Genomic DNA, 22,087 nt, shown 5'->3' on the forward strand with positions numbered 1-22,087 from the left:
AGATTGATAAAATATCTCCTTACATTTTCCTCTAACTGTTTTATGGTCTTAGACCTAATGTTTAGATCTTTGATCCATTTTGAGTTAACTTTTGTATAGGGTGTGAGATACGGGTCTTCTTTCATTCTTTTGCTTATGGATATCCAGTTCTGTAGGCACCATTTATTGAAGAGACTGTTCTGTCCCAGGTGAGTTGGCTTGACTGCCTTATCAAAGATCAAATGTCCATAGCTGAGAGTGTCTATATCTGAGCACTCTATTCGGTTCCATTGGTTGATATATCTATCTTTATGCCAGTACCATGCTGTTTTGACCACTGTGGCTTCATAATATGCCTTAAAGTCCAGCAGCATGAGACCTCCAGCTTCATTTTTTTTCCTCAAGATACTTTCAGCAGTTCGGGGCACCCTGCCCTTCCAGATAAATTTGCTTATTGGTTTTTCTATTTCTGAAAAATAAGTTGTTGGGATTTTGATTGGTATTGCATTGAATCTGTAAATCAATTTAGGTAGAATTGACATCTTAACTATATTTAGTCTTCCAATCCATGAACACGGTATGCCCTTCCATCTGTTTAGGTCTTCTGTGATTTCTTTTAACAGTTTCTTGTAGTTTTCTTTGTATAGGTCTTTTGTCGCTTTAGTTAAATTTATTCCTAAGTATTTTATTCTTTTAGTTTCAATTGTAAATGGAATTCGTTTCTTTTTTCCCCCTCAGCTTGTTCATTGCTAGTGTATAGAAACACTACAGATTTTTGAATGTTGATCTTGTAACCTGCTACTTTGCTGTACTCATTTATTAGCTCTAGTAGTTTTGCTGTGGATTTTTCAGGGTTTTCGACATATAGTATCATATCATCTGCAAACAGTGATAGTTTTACTTCTTCCTTTCCAATTTTGATGCCTTGTATTTCTTTTTCTTGTCTAATTGCTCTGGCTAGAACCTCCAACACGATATTGAATAACAGTGGTGACAATGGACATCCTTGTCTTGTTCCTGATCTTAGCGGGAAAGATTTCAATTTTTCGCCATTGAAGATGATACTAGCTGTGGGTTTTTCATATATTCCCTCTATCATTTTAAGGAAGTTCCCTTGTATTCCTATCCTTTGAAGTGTTTTCAACAGGAAAGGATGTTGAATCTTGTCAGATGCCTTCTCTGCATCAATTGAGATGATCATGTGATTTTTCTGCTTTGATTTGTTGATATGGTGTATTACATTAATTGATTTTCTTATGTTGAACCATCCTTGCATACCTGGGATAAATCCTACTTGGTCATGATGTATAATTCTTTTAATGTGTTGCTGGATTCGATTTGCTAGAATTTTGTTGAGGATTTTTGCATCTATATTCATTAGAGAGATTGGTCTGTAGTTTTCTTTTTTTGTAATATCTTTGCCTGGTTTTGGTATGAGGGTGATGTTGGGTTCATAGAATGAATTAGGTAGCTTTCCCTCCGCTTCAACTTTTTTGAAGAGTTTGAGCAGGGTTGGTACTAATTCTTTCTGGAATGTTTGGTAGAATTCACATGTGAAGCCGTCTGGTCCTGGACTTTTCTTTTTGGGAAGCTTTTGAATGACTGATTCAATTTCTTTACTTGTGATTGGTTTGTTGAGGTCGTCTGTTTCTTCTTGAGTCAAAGTTGGTTGTTCATGCCTTTCTAGGAACTTGTCCATTTCATCTACATTGTTGTATTTATTAGCATAAAGTTGTTCATAGTATCCTGTTATTACCTCCTTTATTTCTGTGAGGTCAGTGGTTATGTCTCCTCTTCCATTTCTGATCTTATTTATTTGCATCCTCTCTCTTCTTCTTTTTGTCAATCTTGCTAAGAGTCCATCGATCTTGTTGATTTTCTCATAGAACCAACTTCTGGTCTTATTGATTTTCTCTATTGTTTTCATGTTCTCAATTCCATTTATTTCTGCTCTAATCTTTATTTCTTTCCTTTTGCTTGCTTTGGTGTTAGTTTGCTGTTCTTTCTCCAGTTCTTCCAAGTGGACAGTTAATTCCCGAATTTTTGCCCTTTCTTCTTTTTTGATATAGGCATTTAGGGCAATAAATTTCCCTCTTAGCACTGCCTTTGCTGCACCCCATAGGTTTTGATATGTTGTGTTTTCATTTTCATTCGCCTTGAGATATTTACTAATTTCTCTTGTAATTTCTTCCTTGACCCACTGGTTGTTTAAGAGTGTGTTGTTGAGCCTCCACATTTTGTGAATTTTCTGGCACTCTGCCTATTATTGATTTCCAACTTCATTCCTTTATGATCTGAGAAAGTGTTGTGTATGATTTCAATCTTTTTAAATTTGTTGAGACTTGCTTTGTGACCCAGCATATGGTCTATCTTTGAGAATGATCCATGAGCCCTTGAGAAAAAGTTGTATCCTGCTGTTGTGGCGTGTAATGTCCTATAAATGTCTGTTAAGTCTAGCTCATTTATTGTAATATTCAAGTTCTCTGTTTCTTTATCGATCCTCTGTCTAGATGTTCTGTCCGTTGATGAGAGTGGGGAATTGAAGTCTCCAACTATTATGGTAGTTATGTCTATTTCCCTTTTCAGTGTTTGCAGTGTTTGCCTCATGTATTTTGGGGCATTCTGATTTGGTGCGTAAATATTTATGATTGTTATGTCTTCATGTTGAATTGTTCCTTTTATTAGTAGATGGTATCCTTCTTTGTCTCTTTTAACTGTTTTACATTTGAAGTCGAATTTGTTGGATATTAGTATAGCTACTCCTGCTCTTTTCTGGTTGTTATTTGCATGAAATATCTTTTCCCAACCATTCACTTTCAACCTATGTTTATCTTTGGGTCTAAGATGTGTTTCCTGTAGACAGCATATAGAAGGATCCTGTTTTTTAATCCATTCTGCCAGTCTATGTCTTTTGATTGGGGAATTCAGTCCATTAACATTTAGTGTTATTGCTGTTTGGGTAATACTTTCCTCTATCATTTTGCCTTTTGTATTATATATATCATATCTGATTTTCCTTCTTTCTACTCTCTTCTCCACACCTCTCTCTTCTGTCTTTTCGTATCTGACTCTAGTGCTCCCTTTAGTATTTCTTGCAGAGCTGGTCTCTTGGTCACAAATTCTCTCAGTGACTTTTTGTCTATAAATGTTTTAATTTCTCCTTCATTTTTGAAGGACAATTTTGCTGGATATAGGAGTCTTGGTTGGCAGTTTTTCTCTTTTAGTAATTTAAATATATCATTCCACTGTCTTCTAGCTTCCATGGTTTCTGCTGAGAAATCTACACATAGTCTTATTGGGTTTCCCTTGTATGTGACAGATTGTTTTTCTCTTGCTGCTTTCAAGATCCTCTCTTTCTCTTTGACCTCTGACATTCTAACTAGTAAATGTCTTGGAGAATGCCTATTTGGGTCTATTCTCTTTGGGGTGCGCTGCACTTCTTGGATCTGTAAATTTAGGTCTTTCATAAGAGTTGGGAAATTTTCAGTGATAATTTCTTCCATTAGTTTTTCTCCTCCTTTTCCCTTCTCTTCTCCTTCTGGGACACCCACAACACGTATATTGTGCGCTTCATATTGTCATTCAGTTCCCTGATCCCCTGCTCAAGTTTTTCCATTCTTTTCCCTATAGTTTCTGTTTCTTTTTGGAATTCAGATGTTCCATCCTCCAGTTCACTAATTGTAGCTTCTGTCTCTTTAGATCTACCATTGTAGGTTTCTATTGTTTTTTTCATCTCTTCTACTGTATCTTTCATTCCCATAAGTTCTGTGATTTGTTTTTTCAGACTTTCCATATCTTCTTTTTGTTCATCCCTTGCCTTCTTCATGTCCTCCCTCAATTTATTGATTTGGTTTTTGAAGAGGTTTTCCATTTCTGTTCGTATACTCAGAATTAGTTGTCTCAGCTCCTGTATCTCATTTGAACCTTTGGTTTGTTCCTTTGACTGGGCCATATCTTCAATTTTCCTGGTGTGATTTGTTATTTTTTGCTGGCGTCTGGACATTTAATCAGATTTCCCTGCGTGTGAGACCCAGCAGGTTGAAAGACTTTCCTGTGAAGTCTCTGGGCTCTGTTTTTCTTATCCTGCCCATTATGTGGTGCTTGTCTGTCTGCGGGTCCCACCAGCAAAAGATGTTGTGGCTCCTTTAACTTTGAAAGGCTCTCCCTGCTGTGTGCGTGGTGGAGACAGAGGAAAGTTTGTAGGCTGGTTTTAATGGCTTCAAATTGCGAAGCCCTGGGATCTGAATTCCCTGAGAGAGGAACTCCACCTGAGTTGCGTTTCACCCCTCCCGTGGGGAAGGTTCATGTGGTAGGGAGCCCTGAAAGCGGCCCGTTTCTGTGTTTGGTGCAGTTGCACCTTGTGTAATCCTGGCGCTGAGCCCAGAGACAACCGAGTCTCCATAGAAACAGCCGTAGAAGGCTCTGTTTCACTCACTTTCCTCTTTTTCAGTTAGCCCAATGGGCGACTTCCACCTTGATCAATTTCGCCTGGAGCTGGGGGCCTACTTCTAGTAGTCAGAATTTGTCCATTAACGCCACTATTGGTGTTTGGTTGGGCTCAGTCCCTGCTACTGTTTGGAGACTCTTTCCTTTCCCTCCGGGTAGCCACCTGTGGGGGAGGGGCGCTGGTCGCCGGCTGCCGTGGCCTGGGAAACTTGCCGATCCAAGACTCGTAGCTGGTCAGGGAAGCCACCCACAAGGGAGGGGTGTCAGCAGCCGGCCGCCGCGGCTTAGGAAACTCGTCTCTCTGAGACTCCCAGCCCATCCGGGAAGGAGGGAGGGAGGGGCACCGGCCGCCAGCCGCCACGGCCTGGGGAAGCACGCGCCGCTCGGGGAGCTCACTGCAGCGGATTCTCATAGCCGGATCAGGCAATCCAGACTGGGGTACACTGTGTGTCCATTCCTTGCCGTTGCCCCAGGAGCTGTTCTGCACTGTTTCTGGTTATTTAGTATTTGTTCTGGAGGAGGAACTAAGATGCGCGCACCTTACTAAGCCGCCATCTTGGCCCCAGCTAAATGGATTTTAACTGATGTGACTTTGCTTTGAACACTAAAAAGCTCAGAATCAAAGTCATAATGTAGTTCTCTGTCAACTATTCAAGACCTTATTTGATTCACAGCATGTATTTCTCTTGATACCAGTTTCATTCTATTTTTCCATCTTCATTTTCCTTTCATCCAGCTTTTTCCTACTGTTTATTTTGTAGCCTGTGTGATGGTTTAGAACTGTACATACACCAGAAAATTTTGTTTTTAAAGCTAATTCATTCCTGCAGGTGTACACCTATTGGAAGTAGGCTTTCAAGAGGTTACTTCAGTAAAGGCATAGCCCAGGGAGAGTCTTAATCATGTTATTGGAACCCTTTACAAACAGAATGAATACAGAGACAGAAAACCATGGAAGCAAGAAGGTGAAAACAATGGAGTCTGGAAGAGAAGAGAGAGACCATGTGACAAAAGACCCAAGATCACCAGCAGCCATCTTGACGATGCCTTAATCTGGACATTTTCACAGCCTCAAAACTGTAAGCTTGAAAGCTCATAAATTCCCATTGTTAAAAGCCAACTCATTTCATGGCATATTGCTTTCAGCAACTTAGCAAACTAAAACAACTTGATTACATTTTTTAAATAAAATGACTCAGATCCTCTTTGGAAAAATGTGAGCCCACTTATGAAAATGATTGAACATTTAGATTTTTCAAACAATTTCCCAATTTAGAATACATGCAAACTTGCAATGTCTTGAGTTTATTATAAGCATTCCAATGGAGTTTAAAATTTGTTTATTAACCTAAACTAACATGATTTTCCATAGTAATGGAGAGGAAGAGTGTGCAAAGTTATCCTAAATTATAAGCAGTCCAAAAAAAAATTGAATTTGGCTTGAAATAAGCTTGACATTTGCTTATGACTATGAGTTAGTCTGAATTTGCATTAAAAACTTTTCCAAAAGCAATCTGTGAGTTGGTGTCCAACCCTGGCTTAGAAAGACCTACAAAGTTATCCAAGTAATTTCTATTGCCCTCTACTTAGGATTCCATCTTCCTCTTTCCTACAAAGAAGGTGAATGGCCTATTCTTTCAGTTAGGTGAACATGAAGTCTGAGTTGAACTTCTCTTTTTTTTTTTAACCCCCGTCTCTACCTGTCTCTGCCTGTGTGGTTTGAACTTTTCCAGATTTAGCAGAGAGAATATTTTGGTGTAAAGTGTGTGCTGAGCTCCAAATTGCCTGCAGCAGTCAAAGTTAAAAATGCATACTGTCAACAGAAGATCACTCGACCTAATTGCATCAAGGACAGGTTTAAAGAATGAATTTCATTTTAAAAAGGCACATAAGCAGAAAAATTATTTCTCCAGTGTGTGTGTGTGTGCTATTGCATGTACTTAGGACAGTTTTCTGCCCATGTCATCCAAATATTTTTAAAAATTAAAATTGGATTAGAATATAATATCCATGTCTATGTGACTAGTAAATTGTACACACAGCTTGTTTTCCCTCTGTGTTCAAGTTTCTTTAATTTATTTACCTCTTTTCACACAGGGCTCATATATTATAAATCACAGGGATGTTTCAGGGCATGACAGACCCGCATTCCTGAACAGAATGGTCTCTCATGCATAACTTTCTTTGATCAACAGCTCACGCCAAATGAGTTTAGAGTGAAAAGAGCATGGAACATATTCAAACCAGGGAAGACAGCAGCATATGGACTGTCGTTTAATGTAAGAGATAGCTCTTATTAGCCTGGTGCCTTGGTTTTATTCCTTATTAAAACAAATGCATTTCTCAGTAAGTCATATCTAATTGATTTTAAATTTTATGAGAGTCTGTCATTCTTCTTGTGGCTCATAAAAATGAACTTCTGACCTGATTTCATAAAGGATAAGTTTAAAGATTTTGAATTGTTTTTTTATTTAGTGCTCAGTGAAAAAAACCAAGTTGGTGTGTATCTATGATTCTAATTCAGGAGGTGAATGTTTTTTTGAAGGCCCCATCTTCAGTGGGGAAGGTGAATTTTTGTCCACAAAAAAACTTTAGCTGGAGATGTTATAAAATCTGCTTTTATGAAGATAATATTATGGGTAGCCCAACTCTACAACTCTGCATTGAGGTTAAGTAAATTATTTCACTGCTTTAGTGTTGACTAGGACACACTTACGAAATTTAGATCCAACTCTATAATAAAGTGTTTCAGGTTTCGTTGATGACTTTATGCTGTTGAAAAGAGACTTATTTTTACTTCGTTACCGGCTACTTAATCCTTTTGATTTATACAATATTAGGCGAGTCCTTTGCTACTATAGTTAGTTGATGTAATGTTTGCCAAATTCTCATTAGCTTACAACCTAAATGCCATCTTGTATGTGTTTTCAATACATTTAATGTGAGTTTTAGCCAGAATTTTATTGGAATGTCTACAGTTTGATTACACATTGGCATGATAAAACAGACATTTTCTGTTTGAGTACATAATTCTCGTAAAGAACCAACAACACAATTATGTAATTACATGGAAAGTTTTGGAATCATTCCAGCTTTGCAGGTGACTAATATAGCATACACATTTAACATGGCTTGGGGGGTGAATTACACTTTTATCAGAAAGGCAAAGTTTTATTTACAATAAGTTTGTTTGTACACCTTAGATAAAGTGCCTTTTGTTAAATAAGCTTGAAGAGTTGAAGATAAATCTAATGTTTTTAGATTTATCTAAAATTAGATTGCTAATGTTTTAATTATCTTGAAAGTAGAGGTTGATGATTTTAAATGTTTGAAATAGCTCTCTTGCTCCATATATAAAAGATCCAAAAATATTTTTGACCCCTCTTTTTCAGAAAACTAAAAAAAATTTGACTAATTTTTTTTTTTACTAATTATATTTGACTAATCCTTCAGTTTTTGCTGTGAATTCTGTTTAAGGACAAAACTGTTTCAATATAGTTCTAGTATATTTTATTAAATATGTTCACATTTAAATTTATATACACTTTCTAATCAATACACATCTGAATTATGATATATTTAGTTTAAAAAATATTTTCTGTAGTTACACTAGCATGTTTTTCTCATTACTTGTGATTAACTTACCTCATGGTGATTACTGAATATTTGAAAACATACATTTTTATTAAACTAGCTGGAAACTATAGCTAATTTATAATTATTTGGAGATTGACTCATCTCTCTGATGACATCCATCCATCCATCCATGCACCCATCCATCCATCCATCCATCCATATCCATCTATTCATTTATTCATTCTACTTTATTTACATTGCGCCTACTGTGTGCTGGATACTGTGCTATGCTATAGATACAGTGGGTTCAAGGAAGACATAGTCCTTTTGTCATGGGTCCTTCCATCTAATCACGGACATTAACCAAGCAATTACACAAATAATTATTTAATTACCATTGGCTTAAATGGGCAGAGTGCTCCCAAAATATTTAACAGGAAGACTTGACTAGCCTGGGGGAACATGTGGGGGTGGGGGCAAGGGCACATCCCGCAAAACTGGTATCTAAATTTAGACTTAAAGGATGACTAGACATCGATCCAGAGAAGGGCAGGATTAGAAGGATGGAAGAGCCTTCCTGGCAGAGGCAACAGCATATGCGGAAGTCCAGAAACAGAAAGCGGGTTGGTGTTTGGTGTAAAGGAAGTGAAAGAAGGGGGTGGGTAGATGAGATAAAGCCAAGAATCTTGATAGTGTGCAGGTACTTAGACTACCTGCCAAAGAAGCAAATTATGGCATGATTTTAAGTGTCAGTTCATTGTATTTCTTGCAGCAGTTTTTGCAGAAAGTTTGGAGAAAGAAGAGGAAAGAAAAGAAACTAATATCGGGTGAAAACTTACTAAGTGCTTTCATAAGGGCTGAGATAACCATTCTAGAATTTTCAGTTTCTCTCCCTGTGATGACAGATTTTCAATACTTTCAGCCTAATTGTCTTCCTTCCCACGCTGTCTTGTGAAGACACCTCTTTCAGGGAGAAAATGCAAAGAACATGGCTTTGAAAAAATAGCTTGACGTACACTTGTGAATGGCTGGTGATTCTTCTATTCTCTTCACATCTTCCTCTCATCAACCCTTCTCTCCTCTCTCTGTGCTCACCCTTCTGCTCTCCAAATGTCACCCACCCTATACTCTGCATTTTACATCCCTCCCATTCTCCCCTATTAACTCTGAGTTTCTGTGACCCTCTGTCCTCAAGGTTTTATTCTCAAATAGTTGTTAATGGTTTAAAGCAATAGTTATCAATTGTTATATTCTTCCAAGACACATGTTTAGGTGATGTTCGAATGCATGGCATATCCTATGGAGAATACCCAGAGTGTATCTCTCTGGGTTGCAGTACCAGGGAAGTAGGCTACATGTTATAGTCATTTTTCAATGTATTTGCTATAACTCTATTCCCTTCTTTCTACCTCTGCTTTAGAGAATTTCCACAAATATCTATGAAAAAAAAATGCACATCTTTTTACCCAGCAATTACATTTTAAAGAAATTATCTTTTAGAAATGCATCCACATGTGTGCAAGGATATATATGTTGGGATATTAATTGTAACTTTTTTTTAAGTAATAGTAAAAAAGTCACAAGAAATGAAATGTCCATCCATGGGGACACATTATATTTTAGAAATCCATCTATCATCTATATTAATCTCTCTCTCTCTCTCTCTCTCTCTATATATATATATATATATATATAGATGGGAATACACACACACACACACACACAACCCTCTATCTATCTATCATCTACACTCATAGAAAAAAATTGGGAGGAAATGTACCAATCTATTAATGATTACCTCTGGAAATGCCTGTGGATTTGGGGTAAAGTTATGGCAAAAAGTACTTTCATGCTTTATTCCATATTGTTTGATTTTTTTGAATGGGCATTATTTTTATAATAAAGAACAATACAGGATGCACAGATGGTTCAGTGGTAGAATGCTCGTCTGCCATACAGGAGACCCAGGTTCCATTTCTGGACCATGTACTTAAAAAATAAAATAAAAGACAATACAAAACACCTCTGTTCCCCCCAAAACTAATATCCCATCAAGGACATTTTCACATAAAAGACAATGACTGGCACCACCCTGCTTTAATTGGGGAAAAAAAATAAGAGCTTTTGTAAAGGCATTTTAGGCATTGAAGTAAGCCAGTGAGAGGTGCCTTGGTGGCACCTCTTGTGTTACCTTATGGGAGCAGCCATCTGTTTCAACCATGAGTAATGTTCGCCCTGGCAAGGGAGATGATGTGGGGGGAAGAGACAGAGGCTGGAATGGGAGTGAACTGGCAGAGGGGTTAACTTGCATCTTTGAAATTATGGCTGCCTAGACAAATAAAGGCTCCATCTAATGGCTTTTCCTTGCTCACCGTTTGTGAGGGATGAAACCGCAGCTCTGTTGTTCTTGTGCATATCATTGCAATGCAGGCTGACCTGATTTGAGAGTCATCTGTCTAGTGAATGGCATGAAACCTGGCCTAGAAGACCTGGGGAAAGTTTCTGAAGAGTCAACTTATTATTTGGGCCGGATCTAGTTCTTGGCAGACTAGTTAAGTCTTGCTGTTTCCCAAGAAAAGAAGAATTTTTATTTAAAAAAAACAAAACAAATATTTTTACTTTGGTTTCAAGAAGACAGAGAACTCTTTCCTGGAGCCCTAGAGGGCTGTGGCCCTTAGATGGCTCTCTTCTGGAAGGCAGAAATCGCCTATTCACCTTTCCGTTCCTAGCACTGTGTCTGACACAGGATAGCTGGCATCAAGAGTGAAATATCCTGAACCTGTTGAAATCACCTTTTCTAATTTAGCCTCGTGGCAGACTAAATATGATGCTAATTTTTAATAGCCTGATCAATATGGTAGAGTGGAAAGAGTGTGCACTTTGTTGCAAATCAAGCCTAGATTCACAGAGCTCAGCTTAGCCACTTCCTAGTTGTGCAGCCTTGGTCACTTCAAACCCTCTGAGCCTTAGGGTTCTCCCATGAAGCATGGAGATATTCAAGTCAACTCACAGGGCTGAGGGGACTAGCAGAGATAATGTATATACAGGACCTGGGACTTAATAGTGACTCCACAAATTGAAATTTTCATGGAACAATGAGTTTAGGGAAAAACAAGCAATCTTGGTCAGAGAGCCATCTCAAGTTATTGTGTCATTGCAAATAATATACCTCAAGTTCCTTGCCTGGGGCCTGACATTTCCTCCTTTGTCATTGCCCTGTCTAGTGGAGAGCTTCAATTAAATCAATTATTATGATTTGCTATTAAAATTTTGGTTTGTGGTGGGGCCTACAGAGTTGGGTGGAAGAGGCAGGCCTTGTGATGCTGCTCAGCTACTAAGCATAAGGAGAGGCCCAAGGTGTGATCTCCACCACAGACATCCCCTTGTCTGCCTCGGCTTTGGATCTCCAAGGGACCTCAAACTAATTTCAATTTTATGAATATCTGAATTGAGAGTGACCTTTTGATGCAATAGACACATGAAAGGAGATTACAGGACCAAATCCTCGGAGCAGCAACGTTCTGTAGTCCCTGTTCTTGAAAATGGCAAAGCTGCTGGAATTTTGCCAGGAGAACCCCCATCAAAGCAAGGGGCATGAATAAATAATAATTATGGGCATCTCTTCTTCCTTTGTTTGAACTCTTATGGGCAAAGACAACACCACTGATTATAACAGATTTCACATTTATTTCTTTTTTATTTTTTTAAAATAATTTTGTCCTTCCCTGTGCACTTTTCAACTTCTCCCTTTCGTGTATTGTCCACCCTTTAACTTTCCTCTTCTTTTTGTTTTTACTTTCTTCATCACTAACTTTGTGGTTCATTTTCTCTCCAGATCTGACATTTCCCCTTTGGTCCTGAATTAATTTCCATTCCCATAAACAGTGGCATTTGATAGTTTAGCTTCATTATGATCCTCTAAATTTATTTTTGCCACAAAATGTTCTTTGTGTTTAATGCTTTTCTGATTGCACCTCCACTTTCCCTCACTTTTCCTCCCCTGCTTTTTAAAATTTTTTTATTTTATCCTTTTTTTATTGAGGTAAAAATCTATGAGTGAAAAGATGTCAAGTGTATGACCCTCCTTCTTTATTTCTGGAGCCCTGCTTGTGCACTGTCTCTCTGGTTTAGTGAGAGTACACCAAGCCTCTCCCCAGGCACATTGTGGAGGCTTGAATGTTAAGGATCTAACAAGCCTCAGAAGCAAGGAGACCCTACAAGATGTTAGAATGTCCAACTATTTCGGGGTGGTCTGAAATGCCTGCTTGTGGCTCCACATCCATGCACTGCCCTCATATCTGTGAACCTTACTTAGAAAAGTATGTGGATTCACCTGACTCCCTACATTGTGTTCAACATTTAAAAAATAAAAACCATCTTGCAGTTTTATTAAAAATCTTTGTAAAATTGCTACTGCTTTTCTTTTCCTTTGAGAGTTCAAATAGAAGTTCTGTCCGTCAAAGTTGACATAGGCTTTGTCCTCAGACAGCTTCTAAGCAAGAAACATGCCCTGGTTGAGGCCAGCATTTACTGCCTTGTTCCCAATTAACCTCAGGATTTTGTGACATCCCTCATGCCTGCCAAACAGATTATGGCATAGTGGTGGTGTGAAGCTCTGCCTGTGCCAATGTGTTGCATGACAAACCCGTGTTCGCTCAGCGAGAGGAACCCCTCTCCAGAAAACAGCATATTTTAGCAGAGCTTATGTGTAAAAGTGCATGCCCCCCCACCCCAGCCATATGGGCTGTGGCCACAGAGCTCCTCCTCTGCATGAGCTCCTCACCACCATCAACAAATGCTGTTCACTTAGGTTTGACTCAGACAGATGTTGCGGCATGAGTGACTGAAAAAGAAGACCTCTTGCTTAGCAAAGCATTTAAAAATTCCCATCTCAGACATCCAGAGACATTCATCTAGATCTAAGCACGAAGAACGCAAACTCATCATCCAGGACAGAGAATGCATTTCAATCCAAGAATCCCAGGTTTGGAAAGAGGCTTAGAGGGCTTCTACTTAACCCAGTCTGAGGCTGGAGTCCCCCGTCCCCTGCTAGGACCTATGCAGCCCTCCTTCGCCTGCTGTGAGCCCTGCCAGTGACTGGGAATTTAGTGGACTGCTGTTGGAGCAGAATTTCAATTCACTAATCGTGGTTCCTACAGGTTTCCATTTTCTATCCTGAGGCTAACTCGGGAAAGTAAAGATTGAGGCTTGAATCTCTCTAAACACACTTGATTGTTCTTACTTCTTTGTATTCCATTAAACCCTAAGTGTGAAATGGAGATAAGGGAGAAGGAAATAGAAGCCGACACTAGGTGCCTGGGTGAGTTCAGTGTGCCGGTGAAAGGATTGAGTCCCAGGAGGGGTGGGGTGGGGGTGGGAGAGGTGGGTGGTGCCTGGCAAGCTCAAGAAGCTCTGGGTGTTTGGGTTTGGGTTGATGGTAGAGTTTTGGTAATGGATAGTGGTGATGGCAACACAACATTGTGAACAAAATTAATAGCGCTGAATTATACATGTGAATGTGGTTCAAAGGAGAGATATTAGGTTGTATATATGTTGCCAGAATAAAAATTAAAGAAAAAAAGCAAAAAAAAAAATTAGGTCTCACCTTCAGGATATATTGTGCTTATACCCTTTCTATCATCTTTCAAGAGATAGAAATATAGAAAATTTTATAGCAGTGAAATTCCCATATACATGCCATCATGTATTTTGAATACTACAAACAAGTTACTAATACATAATTATTAAACAAAATCCATCCCCATAAACAAACTCTCCATAACATTCTTGAAATAGAGGTAGAGTCATTTCAATGTGCAATTAGTAGTTAAAAGGTTAAGAGGGGGTGGCATTAGGAACTTGAGATTTTCTCAATTCCTTCTTCCACACTGAGCACCTCCCAATACCATATCCCAACATAGCTGGTGGGAAGCTCATTCATATATTGAGCTGAAATTTATCTTCCTGAATTTCCCACCATCTCTTTAGGGTTACAAAGAGCAACTTTAATCTCTCTTTCTTAGCCTTTCAAATAATTAAAGAAAATGGCCATGTTCTCTCCTTCTCTTCAGGTGAAACAATCCTAGTTCCTTCCAACCATCCTCTTATGATATAATTTGGAGTCATTTTTCTTTTCTGGCTTTCCTTACTCTTGTTTAATTATAGCCTTCCTTAAAACATGTGACATCTATGCCTCAGTTCAAGACTACTGCTGCATATCACCCATTCTCTGCTGGGATGAGATAAAAGACCAATATGATTCTTATTGAACATGCTAATACTGAAGACACATATACAACATTCCCCTATTGTACTCCCATAACATTGATTTGGGGTATTCAAACCTAAGGTCTTCTTTTTTATTCTGGAAAATTGCACCCTTGTAGATGCAGGCCATGATTTCAACCTAAGTGTTTCTTTTAGATTCTAACTTAATAATTCAAATTTGACTAGTAGATCTCCATCCAAATCATTAATGAAGATGTCCAATGTTGCAGGGTTAAGGACCAAATCTTATGGTACTAGAAACCTGCTTTAAGGCTGACATCAGTATAGTAACTATTTAATGTCTCTTGGACATAGTAGTTAAACCTGTAAGCTTCTTAACTAATGATTCTCGCATCCAGTCCCTATCACTTCATCTTTCCCTCAAGGATGTCATCTAGTCCATAAAAGATGCATTATTCAAATATTAAATGTTTATCAGACCATGAAATCCTTGAGGATAATAAATATGTTTTAATCATCTTTGTATCCATAAAGACATGCATATGTTTAATAAATAGTTATTCAATAAATGTTATGGGTAAGACACTGCTGGAGTCTATGAGAAATTCAAAGAAATATAAGATGCAATGTCTGCCTTGAGGAATCTTTGGAAGATAAGTCTTCTGCATGATTATTTAATTATCCTAGTTAGTATTTAAGAACCAAATAAGTGGAACAGGCAATATGACTAATGGAGGAGTGTTTGGACTGTAAGGCCGGATTACAGAGGAGGGAGATTTGAGAAAATCAAATTTGATCAACTTTAACTTCCCTTCCAGTTCTAAGAATTGTACAATCCTAGATCATGACAAATGACCAGTAATAAAATAAGTGAAGAAAAGCAGTCCGTTCAGATGGGAAGATAATGGGTGAAGAACACACTGTGAAGAAAGTACAAGTTATCAGGGGATCCAGTGGTGATTCACATTTTCATAAATTCTATTTTCCTGAGGAACTGGAGATAAATGTCCTTGTTGGTATCAAGAACAGGGAAAGATCCCTTGGAGTTCACATTTAGAGCAAATCCTAGGCTCCTACCCTTACCTTCACATGACATGATGGTGATGGAAGTGCATGTGTTCTGGGTCTTAGAATTTCCAGGCTGGAAGGACTTAAGAGGTCATCTCCACTGTGCTCATTTTAGAGATTGGCATCTGAGAGTGAAAGAAATTAGGAGGTTGTTCCAGATTACACAGGACCTGCAGAGCCTAAAGTAGAATGGCATCTTCTAAGCTCTTATAACAGTTCTCAGAGAACTGTCATATTAGCATCCAGATACCTCTGGTGCAGTAGGAGAGGGATGCTCTCCAGTAGTGATTCTTGAGTACATACTCATTCAGTCTGATCAACATTATAAGCATATAAATGTGAATATATTAGAAATATGTATATCAATATATTTTTATGTATTTCCTACAATCTAGAAGATCCTTAGGAGATTAGAAGATGTTTGAAGAATGGGATTGAATTGAATGTGAGCTGGTAGATGAGCCTTAGCAGAAGACAAAATAACACATTGTCTATATTTTGGCTGGCCCTTGAAACTTGGGAAGAAATTCAAATGTAAAATTAAAAGCGCATGATTGCTCTTTACTTCATTCAACCAAACAATATTTTCCCAAGAAGGGAGTCAGATAGCCTTGTTTTTTTCGATAAAGCTTGGGAATCCTGGCAGAAAGTAGCCAGCGTATCCTGAAAGCATTGCCAAGATGACAGCCTGGAGAAACGTATCCGCTCTGAACTTGGCTCTCCCAGAAAGGCTGATCAAACTCGCAAACAGAATTAGAAAATGATTTCAGGTATGATATATGTAAGACGGATTGTCACCTCAGCCAGGTCAGTGACGCCCTTTTGCCCCTCTGTTGTCTTTAAATTGCCTTCCTTCGTTTCAGCTCACATATCACTGAGACTCATGCAGGAGCGGGCTCACTGGTCATGAAAGACACTTGTATTTACATTTTATAAGTTTCTTACACGGCTTTATTTCAACACTAGACTCTTGCTTTAGGGTGATAATAATATCGATGATTGACATTAAACATTCAAATCTTTTTTTTTTTTAAGGAATCTAAAATTTGTTTTGTCCCCTTTTTCTAGTGTAGACACACACAGCACTTCATTCCTGGTTCTTTATTACCACCCACAGGCTACCATGGTAAAACTTGGCTCTGTAATTAAAGGAGAGCCTCACTTCAGTCACAGATGCAGCAGAGGCTGCATCGGGCAGGCCCAGCAGCTGCGGATTTGCTAACCCAGAGAGCAACTGTGATTGTGGGGCACGGAATTTCTCTCAGTCATTCCCATCTTATTAATGCTTCAGTGTAGCATAAAGCTTCATTCATTATTCATAATAATCCAGTCAGAGGGCACTTGGAGACCTGATAAATTCTCACCTAAGTGACAACGGCTGACAGGGCCTAGGGTTTTATAGCCCTTCTTTTGCCATAGCAAGGTGCTGTGGGCAAAGGTCCAGAATGATCTTCCACTAATGACCAGTGTGATATACGAGCAGCTGCTGATTTCCTGACACCAAGGCTCCTCGGCTGAGGCTCCCACCTGCAAGCTGTGAGCAAGAGATGAATATCTGTCAGACTATCAAATGCAGGAACAGACCACAGCATGGTAGATTTTTCTGGGCATTAAGAGGTTAACTCTGAGAGCAGGAACATAAGCATTAAACTTGAGAAGAAAAGTAGAAAAATCCCCAGGATGATACCCCCAATGACATAGGCATAAATTTGGGAGTGTGTCAATGGGCGCGGCCAGTGGAGCCTCTTCATCCTGCAGGCTCCCCTCCCTCGTGGAGGACTAAATAATCATGATTTTCAGAACCAGAAAATTGCTCTGTAAAAATTGATCATTGACCTTTGAAAAACCTTTGAAAATCATTGATTGTAATTCTCATAAGGGTAAAACTTTGGAATATTTTGCTAGTTTTGGAAGCCATCCTTGCCATCACAGAATGTCAGGCAAAGATGTCTTCTTTTGTTCAAGCCAGACCTACTTAAAAACATGCATCCTTTCCTCTCAGTGTTGCAAATTCCAATTAAATGTAAGTGCAGATGCTGAAGTTTTCCCTTGGCTCTTTGTAGTAATAGTCCTGACCACTGCGAGGATTTTCTTAATTCACTTTTTTTCCTTGTAATTTTCATATTCTGTGTGTGTGCTCAGCTGTCTCTCTGAATTGCAAGATTTCTGTAGATATTTCTTGACTTAGAAAAGTGATGAAACAAAGTGAATCATGGAATGTAGATGTCCCAGTGAGCATTTATTCAATTTTGTCTGATCAAGATGTCTTTCTCTCTCTATGTCTATCTGTCTGTCTATCTATCTCTCTGTCTGTCTGTCTATCTATCATCTCTATCACCTATCCTTAAAATTGAAACAATTCATCTCCATTCATTAGAATTCTGTAAAAAGGAAATTTCTGTAGTACTGTTTCTTGCCTTGCCCTCTCACTCACTTCGCCTTAGAGAAGAGTGAATTTGCTGGTAAATTTGGGAGGGGAGAAGTGCACATGCTTTACTCAGTCCTGTCTTCTTTCTTTCAGTAACTGCTGAAGCCTGGTCTTCCATGCAGAAACTTCTTCAGATGCAGGCAGCACCTACTTACCTAGGTCTGAAATTAGGTAAGTAAATTGTTTAACGGGAAGCTCATGATTGCCACAAAACAAAGTCTCATCTTCTGACTTAATCTCTATCTATAATCAAACTTAACTTTTAGTTTCTTTGTGCTTTACTTTTTGTCTACCATTGAGCTGACTTAGAATTTGAGTGGGGAAAGCAAGAGTATTATTTACTGGTTCTTCTTAAAACTCCAAAAGCATCCATATATCCATATATATATTGCTTCTTTTTGTTGTTGCTGTTCTTATAAATGAGGTTTGTTTTTGCTTTTTTGGTGGGGTGGTGCAAGGTCTGGGAATCGAACCCAGATCTCTGGCATGGCAGGTGAGAACTCTACCACTGAGCTACCCTTGCACCACCCCAAAGGCACCCATATTAATAACACCAATTTAGGGAGAATTGGTGAGGTACAGGCAGAATGTGTAAGACATAATACTGTCCATGTTGCCATCATAGAAATATCTTCATGAGGCTTGGTAGGTATGTGTATTCATATTTATATGTTACTTAAATTATGGTAACTGGAACTCAAAAGGAAAGCAGTTGAGCTTCAAAAAAAAAGTTCTTACCTTAGGGACCATAGAAACATTAAGACTGAAATACATCTCTATTCCTCTCTCTGGTATCCTGAATTCCATTGCCTTCTTCTATTTCTCTAAAACCTGCAGGGGTCAGAGATGGCTTCTACTACCTTCTTGGTTCTGAGTAACTGGTGTAGACATATTTTCTGGTTACTTTTACACTGTGTGTTATTTGGGAATAAAAGCCAATATGAAAAGCACTCCAGAGCCACAAAACAACAACAAAATGATTGAAAGTTCTTTGAATTCTAGGGCTAAGCAACAGATTTTCCTTTAGTTAGCATATATCTCCTGGCCCATAGAAAACGTCTCAACAATGAACACTGGCTGTTATTTTCAGAGGTCATTAAGCAAAGGCAATCTATATTTTCTCTCCTCTTTTTCTCTTTGCCTATGATAAGCAGTCTCACAAAAATGACCATTACCAACTCCTTTCCTCGTATCATCTCAAACAATGAAGAGGTGAAAACTATTTCCTCTCCCTTTAAATCTGGGCTTGTCTTGTGACTTGTTTTGTCCACTGAATGTGGCAAACATAAGGTTGTGTCAGTTCTGGGACTAGCTTTAAAGCAGAGGGGCTGTTTTCACCTCCTTTCTCTTAGGAGCCCTCTGAGACCACCATACTGTGAGGATGCCCAGGCTAGCCATGTGGACAGGTCACATAGGGAAGCACTGAGGCACCAGACATGATAAGGGAGCCTTCCTGGGCTTTCCAACCCCGTCCCATTTACCAGCTCAGTGCAACCAAGTAAGTGATTCCAGCTGACATTATGTATAGCAAAACTTTCTAAATGAGCTTAGTCCAACCACAGAATCATGAGTTGACATTTTAGTAATCACTGTTATTTTAATCTGCTATGTTATGGGGTGGTTTTTACATAGCAATATGTAACTAAAACACTGCCTAACTCATGCATTCTCTGCCTTTAAAATATAACTCCTATTCCATCTGCTACACAACACGTTCCTTGATCAGTCCAGATGGAAGCAATACTTTGCTCTCTTAAATTGTCAACCCATTTACTGTTAATATTCCTTATTTGAAATTATTTTCTACAATGGTTAATTACCTTTCTAGAAGTTCAAGTTTGAAACCACTAACTGGGTTATATGCTTGTTAAAGGCAAGGACTATTTCTTATTTCATCTTTGTTCTTTTAAAGCCCAACTTGTAACTTTGCATGTTGTAGGCATTCAGTAAATATCACTGTTGAACATTTTTACTTGAAGCCTTTTATAATATGTTTTTCATCTAAAAAGGATCTCACTGTCTTCGTATCACAATAATCCATAAGAAATTGGAGAATAAGATTTTGACCACATCGTTTCTTCCCCCATATTCTTAGCTTCCAAGATTATTAAAACATTCAATTAAAAATATTTTAATTATGCGTAAGCTTTAGTCTCAATACTCACTTGTACTTAACTACTCTAAAAATATTTGGCCTGAGACTTTTTCTTCTGCCTGCTGTACTGAAAAAGGACAAAACTGTGTACTCTAGAGAGAAAAGACACTCTTTAATATATAAGGAGAATTCTTGACAAGTATATTTCGCTGTTCTTTTTTTTAAAAACTAAATAAATGAGGCATGGTACACCACAATGAAGAAATCACTGGCCTCTTCAAATAGCCTCTCTGTAGGTTAATGTCTTGTATGTAATTCTGGAGGCTCCTGGTCTTCTGGTGGAAGGAGGAAACCGCACATTTTTGGTGCACTTGTGTTTTAATTCCCTTAAGAATTTTCATAGACTCTGCGTTCCCCCAGGGTCTGAATAGCACACATTTAACAGGGATAATTCTCTTTCTCATTCTGTCCATTTCTCCTATTTATTAGGCTAATTCATTTATTTTTACAAGGGGAACTGCATTCTCCTTCAGGCAGGGCCCCAGACCCTCAAGGCTGGGAATTCTTGTTTTTGGCGGTTTCCCTGAGATTCGCTGGTCCTGGCAGCAGCCCCCTTGATCTTTTTTTGAGCAAGAGGGAAAAATGTTGTTTGTGGAGAAATTCTATCCCTTTACAACGTAGGAAAAAATGCCCTCACCCTGGATCTGATAGCTAAAAAATTCTACTAACTTTTATTGGAAATTTTCTCCCGAGAAGTTGATGCTCTTTATATCTTGGAATTAGTCGTGTACCCAATCAGTGGCTATAATTTGGAGAGGAAAACCTTTGAGCTGATGCTAAGACTCTGAAGCAGGGTGATCTTGTCCCCACCCGCTACTCCAACTTTTATATGAGGATTCCAACTGAGCAAACAAATAAATGCTCAGGCAGCAAATGGGTTTCTTTCTTGATATAGTTCCTTGACAGAAAGCTGCTTTGGTGGGTGCTCACCTTGGACGAAGGGGTGAAAATGCTGTAAGCACACCGTGTAACAGATAGCAAACTGATCCACAAAGCACTTTTGGTTTGATATGTTTCCTCTTCTTGTTTTGTTTATTAGGATCCAACTTTCATAGCTCGTCAGTGATGGCAGATGCAATTCTTTTGTGGGTATTGAGTGGACATGGACTTTCATTTCACATGCCATAACACAGAAAGATAAAAATAATAGAAATATTTCTTTTTGAAAGCCCTTGGGCCTGTCTCCAGGTGCGGAGAGTGCTGGTTTCATTTGACTTTATCAAATCAGCTGCAATATCTGAACATAAATCCAAGCTTGAGTTCCTTTCACAGCTGGCCCCAAGTACAGTTGCTCACACTTTGTGTTGGGGTGTGGGGGTCACTTTCTCAGCAAAGTCTCATTTCCCTGGGCCTTGGCTTGGGCTAATAGTTAGTTACAAAGCTCAATCTCAGAAATGTCAAACCTAATGAAAAGAAAGGGAAATCATAAAAGAGAAAGATGGCTGCAGTTACTACCCTGGGCCCCTCTCACTCAGGCTTTGCAGATCCATCAGCCAGGTAGAAGGGCAGCTACTGCCTCTCCAGCTCTGGCCGCCATGGCCTCCCTAGCATCACTGGGGTACTATCCGTCAAAGAATACTTCTGGAAGGACAACATAGCAGGAGAACTGGCTACGGCGCAGCAAAAGAAATCGAACCACATTCCCCAGCCATTTTACAGCAGCATTTATCCCGATCATGAGTGTTAAAAGCTGTCTAGTTTTAATTCATAAAGCAGATGGCCCCTTTCTCTTTCTTTGCCTTGTAAAATGGGATACCTGGATTTAAAGGAAGCCCAATATGGCAGGATTGGAAGAAGGATGATGAGAACCTGTTCTTAGGCAGAAAGTCAACTTTACTAATCCAGGTTCTGACCCTGGTGAGAAGGCTGGTACCTAGGGGCGGGGCCCAGGGAAAAACACCTCTGGGACTTGATGGAAATCAATTCCACCTGTCTCTGTTAAGAAGACAACACGGGCATGCAAGATTCTCCCTCTCTGTCTCTTTCCTTCTTCCCTTCCTCCCTGCCTCCATTCTTCCTTCCTCTCTTTGTTTCTTTCTTTTTCTCCCTCCTCCCTTTCCAACAGATATTTACTGAACATTTGTTATGTGCCAGGCATTATACATCTAGTCTATAATAGTGGAAAAAATACAGCTAGTCCTTACCCTCATGGACCTTGCATTTTAATGGGAGAGATATATTTTAAAAACCCAATGAGTAAATCTGAA

The sequence above is a fragment of the Tamandua tetradactyla genome, chromosome 4, assembly GCF_023851605.1.
Source record: "Tamandua tetradactyla isolate mTamTet1 chromosome 4, mTamTet1.pri, whole genome shotgun sequence".
NCBI classification, from domain to species: Eukaryota; Metazoa; Chordata; class Mammalia; order Pilosa; family Myrmecophagidae; genus Tamandua; species Tamandua tetradactyla.